Consider the following 9,457-nt stretch of genomic DNA (forward strand, 5'->3'; position numbering starts at 1 on the left):
AGCCGTCACGGTAAACTTTCCCTGACGTTTTTACATATGCCGTCAGGAATTTCTTCCCTGACGGTTTGGTTTACTGTTTGGGAAAAATTGAACTTTCCCTGTCGGTCGTTTACCCATCAGGAAACCTCATTGCCCTCCCTGTCAGTGACATACCGTCAGGGAAACCCCTTTCCCCACTCAATAATACACCGTCTAGACAAGCGTTGGCCTCACTGTCTGTCTGCATACCAATTATTATGCAAATTAATATCACATTAGCTCAAATAGCCATTCAACCACAAGGCACTAAATTTAAATTCAGCAATGTCAATACATATATGTAATCATCATCAAAATATTACATGAGATAAAGTTCCTTGGATCAAGCTATATGAAGCTGCTGCTACCAAAGTCATACATGAAGCTACTATCAAATAAAGTTAGGGGAAAACTTAATTTGCAATGCTTCATTCCTAACAGGTCAACATGAAACTACTAGTTGGATCCTAACAAGTCCTTGGTCAATACAAGGACATGAAGCTACTGCTTCCTAACAGGTCCTAACAGGCCCTTTGCACAACAAACACATAGTATGCAATTCACTACAAACACCACCAGAAGATATCTAGCCCAAATGATTTATCTCATTATCTACAATATCTAGCTAAATCCATTAATCCTGACATAGGTAGCACTAATGTCAAATGAACATTAGCTTTTCCAGAACATGCATAACAAGTTGATTTTTAAATTTGAAGGTCCCTCAGATGGAAGCAGCACTGGAACAAACTAAAGCAGCCCAAAAGCAATATTTCCCATACAGCAACAACACAAGGCATACTTCATCTTACCATCAATAGCTTGCGCGGTGGCTGACACAAACAATAGCTGTTACACACTTCACTCAACAGTCTTATACATTAATAGGCCATGTGAATGTATTACAAGAACTCAATCTCTGGCTAAATCTCTATTCATCCAAGTGTTCAATACTTATAACAAAATCCTAACAGCCCATCTGCTAAACTTGAGGAATAAACAAACAAATAAAAGTATTTCTCCTAATCACTCGAATCAACTAACAGACGGAGCAAATCCTGGGCGCCGCGGTTGGCGCGCCCTCAGCTTGGTGACCGCGCACCAGCGTTCCCGTGCGGCCCACCTCTTCAGCCACTGGTCTTGTCACGGCGACGGTAGACGTTCCCACGATAACAGTCACCCTCATTGTTAAGTTAATTGAACGCTTTCCAAGAAAGTTAGGAGCTTATTCAATGCTTGCTTTAATTTGCACACATGAAGGAAAGTTTAAATAAATTGTAGAGAACACCAAGTGTTTTGCTAGTTCGCTTAGGTATGCCAAATGTACGAAGATACTTCAAAACTTTGTGAACTTGCTCGTTGACCACATCACATTTGACTTCAATTTCCTTCAGGTGTATTAATATAGTAGCTGATCTCTCCATTTGATTGTACCTTCCTATCATTTGAACTTTATGTTGAGGTCCCTGTGATAAACCACAATAATCCATCGGTGTCAACCAATAACATATAACTAGTTCAACAAAGCAGTAGTTACATAAAATATATATGCCTTAGTAAAAAGATGAAGGTTGAGCTTCTCCAGAACCGGTGAGTGCTCGAGAATGAGATTTAGCCTATAGAAGTCAGGATCCAAGCACCACCATTCATTCAGCAATAGAGTCCCCAAGTTGTTAAAAGTTGGGCACCACTCCAAATCCCTGTGGAAAACAAGCTGGACAAAATGCAGACAGAAAAAAAAAACGACTATTATTCAGTGTGAAAACAGACCCTGTTTTAGTTTTTATGAATATCTAGAACTTGATATAAATACCACAGCAGAAATAAAATCAATCAGACTAATGAGACAACATAAGAATGGAAAAAATGATAATTGGACAGCATAGCAATTGAAAAATAATAATCAGACAAAACAGGAAATAACAATAATAATCGAAAAACGTAATAAAAGGTGTTAATGGACAAAGTGTAGGTAAGCGTACCCCATTGTAGTCACACATCAATGTCAAATTCTCAGCTTCCGACAATCCTTGCAGAAGAAAACATTTGTTCTTGTAGTCGGATTCGTCAGGTATGAAACCATTACAAGAGAAACAATCCTCACTTCCACAATCCCAAATATGATCTCTGGCAAATGCCTCCTTTAATGATGGCATGCTACCAAAAACTGAAACCGAGGCGAAATGACCATCTAGCCTAAGTGAAACAAGGTTTGGGGCACAAATAAGAGTGTGCAATCCCTTATAACTAAAATAGCAATCGCTGATGCTCAGGTGTTTCAGGGATTTTGACGAGATCCTGGGGGGCCTCATAAATGTAAGACTCAGCAATCTCTAGATGTTCCAGATTCGGACAATTGGAGAAGTTGCAGAGACTATCTAAGCACACACCGATAAGTGCTAGCGTTTTCAAGTGCTGAGAGACAAGAGGCAGGTTGTCTAAGTGAAATCCATAATAGGAGTCATGGATTTCGAGCCTGAGCATCCGAACTTCACGGTCTACAACATGCCGGATCCAGAGATTCAGATTGTTTCGCTCTTCAACCTACCAGTATACCCGGGGCCCTAATCTGAGCTCGCATGTGTGGAGACAGGAATCGCGCTTGCGGAGGAGGAGCAGATGATTGACGAAGTGTCTGAGACTGTCCACGAACGGCGGTGTATCTCCATGGCCGAACCCGATACGCAGGCCTGTGGCGGACTTCCAGAGATGGCACCAGTGCCGGGCGAGCACGCATGTCCGCACGGCGTCCTCCGCCGGGAGGAACGAGAGGACGTGATGGAGGGCGTCGTCCGGGAGCGCGTTGATGCGATCGCCGCCAGCATCCGGCGACGCCGCACCGTCCAGCTTTGCCCTTTTACTCGGAGGCATGCCTGTGAACAAACGGGGGGTCGCGGCGGCGCAAGAAGATGGTGAGAACGAGCGGAAGGCTTATAGCGGTTAAAAAGCGGGGAAGGCGGGAAGAAGCAGGAGCGGACCTGCCGGAGGTCGCCGGAGTGGTCACGCCGGCGCTCGCAGGAGTCGCCGCCACCGCTCTGCAGGGAGCTGACGAGGCAACAGCACTTCCCCAAAGCGGGTGCTCTCAGCCGGCCCATAAATAAATGGGCCATTTGCGTTTCCTGATTGATCACAGGATTTAAGGGCCCGTTCGGTCCAATCCACAGGCCACAGTAAAGCACCAGAAATTTCACGGCAATGTCATCCCAATCTTTAAGTTCGTTTGGAAGTGAGGACTAAAAAAAAGAGCCTCTTTATATTCTTCCTACTAATCTTGGTAAAAATAATATCATTCAATAGCTTGTCTAATGAGATCTTTAAATCTAGCCATCCTTTTACTATGGATTTCTCGCTAGAAAAAGATGAAGAGCAAGTCTAGCCGTCTTGAGTACGTATAAGATGAAAAGCGGATAAGGGTGAAAGTTATACTAGAAAACAATTATTATACAAATAGCTCTTCAAATAATATATTAGAGAGTAAGTTTAAAAATGGCTCTTGAAGAGGCTCTTAAGCTATTTTTTTGGGTGAATTATAGCACAACGCTCTACTCACAACGCAAGCACACTCACCTCTATAAATGCACACACGTAAGTCCTACGCTTATGAACATCTTCAAAGACCGAAGCCCTTTGGATATGCTATAACTTGTCCTACCAATTATGAGAAATTAAACAAAATGAAAATTTGGAATCAAGAAAACAAAATTTATTACCTCCCACCGCAAATTTAAGAAAAACTAACAAGATGACCTGCACAAATAACATGGGATGCTAGTGTTTTTCATTGTAAAGCATTATATTTTTTAATTTGATAACAATTTTTGAAAAAGATTGTTATTTGTTTAACTATAATTGTTCTGTCTCGATGGTCTGCAACTATACATCCACTTGTACCAACTCTGTACAACTGTCAATTACCAATTTCTTGGCTCAAATGACTCATCAAATTTAATGACTTCCTAAATTCCATTAGACATAACTGAATCCTAAGTTCCATTAGACATAACTGAATCTATCTCAATCTGTACTGCTTCCTTCCAACAGTCAGCATCATCAAGAGAAGAATATGCCTCTTCAATGGTTCTTGGTGTCATCGACAAGGTACACATTTGTCTCTTACTCTTTTGAGTAACTACAATATCCTCCTCCTCAGGATTTTGCACATGGAATTCCTCAATTTGTTCTATCAGAATAAATTACTCATGGGGTATTATAGGTTCATGACTAGACGTATTCACTTTTAAGAAAAGTAGCATATCTGGACTCCATTATAAATATGATAATAATAATTCTCAATATGTATATATCTATATAAAATGTTACCACGTATAACATTTCACTAAAAGCAATATTTGTACCAAATAATTATACATATTAAATTGAGTTAAAAGTTTCTTCTAACGTTTCTCAATGCAAAGTCAATGATGATGGTATATGTGGGGGTATTAACCCCCTATACCCTTACGGCTAGGCTTGGGCCGGCTCGGACCAGGGGGTTTGGCCCACTAGAAGACGACGCGCGGCCCGGCCAATCTGTTCGGAATCCCGTGCAAGGAATCAAGGCAGATTTGGAGATCAAGCAAAATCCTGGTTGGTTAGAATAGGAATTCTTATCCGGCCACCTATGGCAATTGTAACTGGTTAGGATTAGTTTCCAGATCTGTAACCCTGCCCCCCGGACTATATAAGGCGGGCAGGGGACCCCCCCTAAAAAACATCTCTCATTGACATACAGTAATACAATCAGACGCAGGACGTAGGTATTACGCCTTTACGGTGGCTGAATCTGGATAAAACCTCGTGTCTGTCTTGCGTCACCATCTTATTTGTAGCTTGCGCATCTGTCTGCCGACAATCTACTACCTTGAGCATACCCCTAGGTAGACTGCCGACCATATTTCGTCGACAGTGGCGCGCTAGGTAGGGGGTGTGCATACTGCTCTCCAAGCGAACAAGATGGTCGTCATCCCCGGCTCCATGGCTATGCCGAACGGCCTCACGTTCACCATCGGCCAGATCACCCGGACCACTGGCTCCGACGACTTCATCGCCATGACCACGGAGGAGGCGCGGATTCAATCTGCGTCGACCACTACTTCACCTGCATCGGCTACGGCTCTGACCACGGTGGATCTGGCTCCAGCCACGCCCGCATCGTCTTTAGCCACGCCGACAACCCGTCGTTCGCTTCCTCGCTACAAAGGGAAGCAGATCGACAACACCGACCTGCTCGACTTCATCGATCGGGTCGGCACCAAACTTGCTGAAACCCTAGCTCTGGTAAGTTCAATTCAAAGTCAACCTAATGAGCAGGTAACCACTACCCACAACAGATCTACCCGACCAGCTCGGGCCAGTCGTCCTGCATGACTCGGTACGGATCTCGTGGTCACATCTACTCCTGAAGGGCGCTCCGTTCGTCGCCGGCCAGCCTCCGCGATGGGTCTCTAGCTCTTCGAGTATGAAGCATCGATGGAGAACTACCAGGCCCAGCCCTACGGCCTGCGCAACTTCGTCAACATGGTCCGGATTGAGGATTATCAAGAGGGATCCGTCCACACAGTTCAAGAGGGTGGCTCAAGCTCCTCGTCTGGCATCGCATCTAATGCCTCCGTCCACACCGAGCTCCAGCATCATGACGATGAAGGCGTTGAATATGATCTGGATATCCCAGACCACGCCCCGGGGTTCCCACGATTCCCATCTTTCCCACCAAGGCAAGGGGACTTGATCAATGTTGCTAGTAATGACGAACCACCGGCAGTTGGCGAAACAGAACAAGAAAGGTTGGCACACGAAGCATGCAATATTGACCGGTTTAATCGCCGACAAATCGAAGCCGAGGCAGAAGAGGAGGCACAACGCATAAGTGTCCCGCCATGCGACCTTAACAATGCCTTCGACAGGGTGGGGGACAAACAGGTCTTCAGGACTCCAAGTGCCAACATAGTTGTTGCTATGGCAACAATGCAATGACTACCTAATATCCCGAAAACCCAGGCAGTTCATGATGATATACAAGCTTACCTGACAGCTGCTATGGCCTAGACCGCAGAGATTGTAAATCAAGCCCAGGCTCCATCCGTCTCAGTCGAGTCAAGCCACAGCCACCAGTACTCAAGTCGCTCACAGCCACCCAACCAACGTGGCTCTCGCAACGATGACCCCTCAGACAACCATTAAGGCAGAAACGGTGGCCATGATGGTGGTCGGGACGACAACCGCCGCAACTACCGGGACAACAACCACCGAGACAACCACGACAATCGCCGTGATAACCGCGGTCACAGGGTTAACCAGGGTGGCAACTGGGATCGCCGTGATGGCAATAATGATCTCCGCCATTACCTCGGAGAACGCGATCTGCGTGATCGCATTAACCAAAAAGCCCATGATCGTGCTTCCCACGAAAGCTATCGCCGTATGGAATATGATACTATCCACGGCGCTCCGGATTTAAAGTAGTTTACTTCTCACCTTCGCCAAGTCATATGGCCCAAGAACTTCAAGCTCGAGAAACTTTAGAAATACGACGGCAAGGAGAACCCCAAATTATGGGTTATGCTCTACGAAACCGCGTGCAGATCAGCCATGGCTGACGAGCACATCATGTCTAATTACTTCCCAGTCACCGTCGGCCATGTAGGCCACCAATGGCTGGTCAGCTTGCCGGTGAACTACTTTGACTCTTGGCAAGAGCTCAAGCAAGCATTCATCAACAACTTCATTGCTACTTGCGAGTAACCCAGCAACAAATATGATCTGCAGCGGATTCAAGATCGCAAAGATGAGCCACTGCGGGAGTATGTCCGACTCTTCTTGGAGATGCGCATCAAGGTCCCGTCAATCTCCGACAATGAGGCAATCGAGTCTTTCATCACTGGTCTCCGCTTCCACGATGCCCTAAGGGACAAGCTCCTCCGTAAGAGGCCTGAATCAGTCACAGCGCTCCTAGCCACTGCTAAAAAATATGCGGATGCCGATGATGCTAAAAAGATAATTATTGAAGAAGCAGCAAGGGTTCCACACTCCAACCACCCCACACACCGCGACGACTACCGCGGCAACCATGGTCGGAACGACAATTTTGACCGCCGCAACCAGCGCAACGACTCCCGCGACCACCGCGACCAGCATAGTCAGCGACGTAACCGCGTGATGATTACGGGGGCAAGCGTGCTCGGGAAGACAACGGCGAGGTCAACACTGTTAAAAAAGGTGGCGAACGTCGTAACTACGAAGCAGACTACGCCAAAGCATTGAAAGGGCCCTGCCAGCTCCATCCCAAGTCAAACCATACCATGGAGAATTGTCGCGTTCTCAAGTCTATCTACACGCGTCAACAGGCTCCAGATACGTCCGACAAGCCTAACAACGCAGGGGAATAGCGCAACGAGGACAACGATGATGAAGACGTAGATCCCCGTCATAAGTACATCAAGCCAACAGACCGCGTCAACACCATCATTGGGGGCAAAGTGTCCAACAAGACCAAACGAGAACGCAAGCTGCTCGCCCGCGCCTGCTTGAACGTGGCCAACACCGACAACCTCATCGCCGATCCGCGGCTCCCTCCTTGGTCTCATCGCGAGATCTCCTTCAGCAGAAAGGACCAATGGGCTGCAATACCTGAGCCAGGACGTTTTCCCTTGGTCCTCAATCCTTATATCAACAAGGTTCAGTTCGACAGAGTGCTGATTGACAGCGGCAGTTCCATCGATATACTATTCAAGAACAGTCTGCCAGCCTTGAAGATAACCCAGGTGGATCTCAAGCCATACAAGGCACAGTTCTAGGGTGTCCTCCCCAGATAGAGCTCTACACCTCTCGGGCAGATCACGCTACCTGTGCAATTTGGTACCCCAGACCACTTTCGCACCGACTACGTCAACTTCGTGGTCGCTGACTTCGACGGCACCTACCATGCTATCCTTGGTCGACCGTCGCTCACCAAATTCATGGCCATACCTCACTATAGGTATTTGGTGCTCAAGATGCCTACCGAGAAAGGGGTTCTAACTCTTAGGGGCAACGTATACGCAGTTTATACCTACGAGGACAACAGCTTCAAAATAGTAGAGGCTCAAGACCTCTCTATTCGCATGGCTGAGACCATGCTCGACGCCAAGAAGACCTCAACCGACCACCTGGAGATCCCAGAGCTCGAGGCTCCACGAAAGAACATCAAGTCCAAAGAACACAAGGCGATCCAGCTGGTCGACGATGATCCCAGCAAAACGGCCCTTATCGGGGCCAATCTGGATCCTAACTAGGAAGACACGCTCGTCAAGTTCTTGAGGAGAAACGTGAGTGTGTTCACATGGAAACCCGCTGACATGCCCGGTGTACCTCGGAACTTGATTGAGCACTCCTTAAATGTCGACGACACGGCTAAACCTATCAAGCAGAAGCTACGATGGTTCGCTCGCGACAAAAAGGAGGCTATTAGGATAGAAGTTACACGGCTTTTAGCAGTCGGATTTATCAAGGAAGTGTATCATCTAGAGTGGTTAGCCAACCCGGTTCTTGTACGCAAAAAGAATAATGAATGGAGAATGTGCGTTGATTACACTGATCTCAATAAACACTGTCCTAAAGACCCCTTCAGCTTACCTCGCATAGACGAGGTCGTAGATTCAACTGTCGGTTGCGAGCTGCTTTCCTTTCTCGATTGCTACTCTGGTTATCACCAAATCACTCTCAAAAAGGACGACCAGATCACGACATCCTTCATCACGCCATTCGGCGCCTACTGCTACACGACCATGTCGTTCGGGCTCAAGAATGCCGGGGCTACCTACCAACGCGCCATACAGGCCTGCCTCAAAGACGAGATAAAAGATGACCTCATCGAGGCTTACATTGATGATGTAGTTGTCAAAACCAAGGAAGCATATACCCTTGTTGACGACCTAGAACGCACCTTTGTAGCCCTTAACACATTTCAATGGAAATTAAACCCAAAGAAGTGCATCTTTGGTGTTCCTTCTGGTATACTGCTTGGCAACGTCGTCAGTCATGACGGCATACGCCCTAACCTAGAGAAAGTCAAAGCTGTCTTGGACATGAAGCCGACCAAAAAGGTGAAGGATGTTCAGAAGCTTACTGGATGCATGGCTGCCCTCAGTCATTTCATATCAAGATTAGGCGAAAAAGGACTACCATTTTTTAAGCTCCTCAAAGCATCCGAGAAATTTGAGTGGTCGAAGGAAGAGGACGCTGCCTTCACACAGCTGAAATAATTCCTTACATCACCTCCTCACTGCTCCCAGAAAAGACAAAACCCTCTTGCTTTACATTGCGGCAACTAATCGAGTGGTCTCCACTGCCACGGTGGTCGAGCACGACAAGCCTGGCCACGTCTACAAGGTACAATGACTAATCTATTTCATCAGTGAGGTACTCAATGAATCCAAGACCTCGTACCCACAGATTCAGAAAC

The 9,457-nt window shown here is 46.6% G+C and overlaps 1 pseudogene; it reads right to left on the reverse strand.

Annotated features, from left to right (window-relative positions):
* Nucleotides 1–472: 472 nt before the first annotated feature.
* LOC136490092 (F-box/FBD/LRR-repeat protein At5g22700-like) lies at nucleotides 473–3,091 on the reverse strand (annotated as a pseudogene).
* Between the last annotated feature and the right edge of the window lie 6,366 nt (nucleotides 3,092–9,457).

Source organism: Miscanthus floridulus, chromosome 10 (assembly GCF_019320115.1).
Source record: "Miscanthus floridulus cultivar M001 chromosome 10, ASM1932011v1, whole genome shotgun sequence".
Lineage (NCBI taxonomy): Eukaryota > Viridiplantae > Streptophyta > Magnoliopsida > Poales > Poaceae > Miscanthus > Miscanthus floridulus.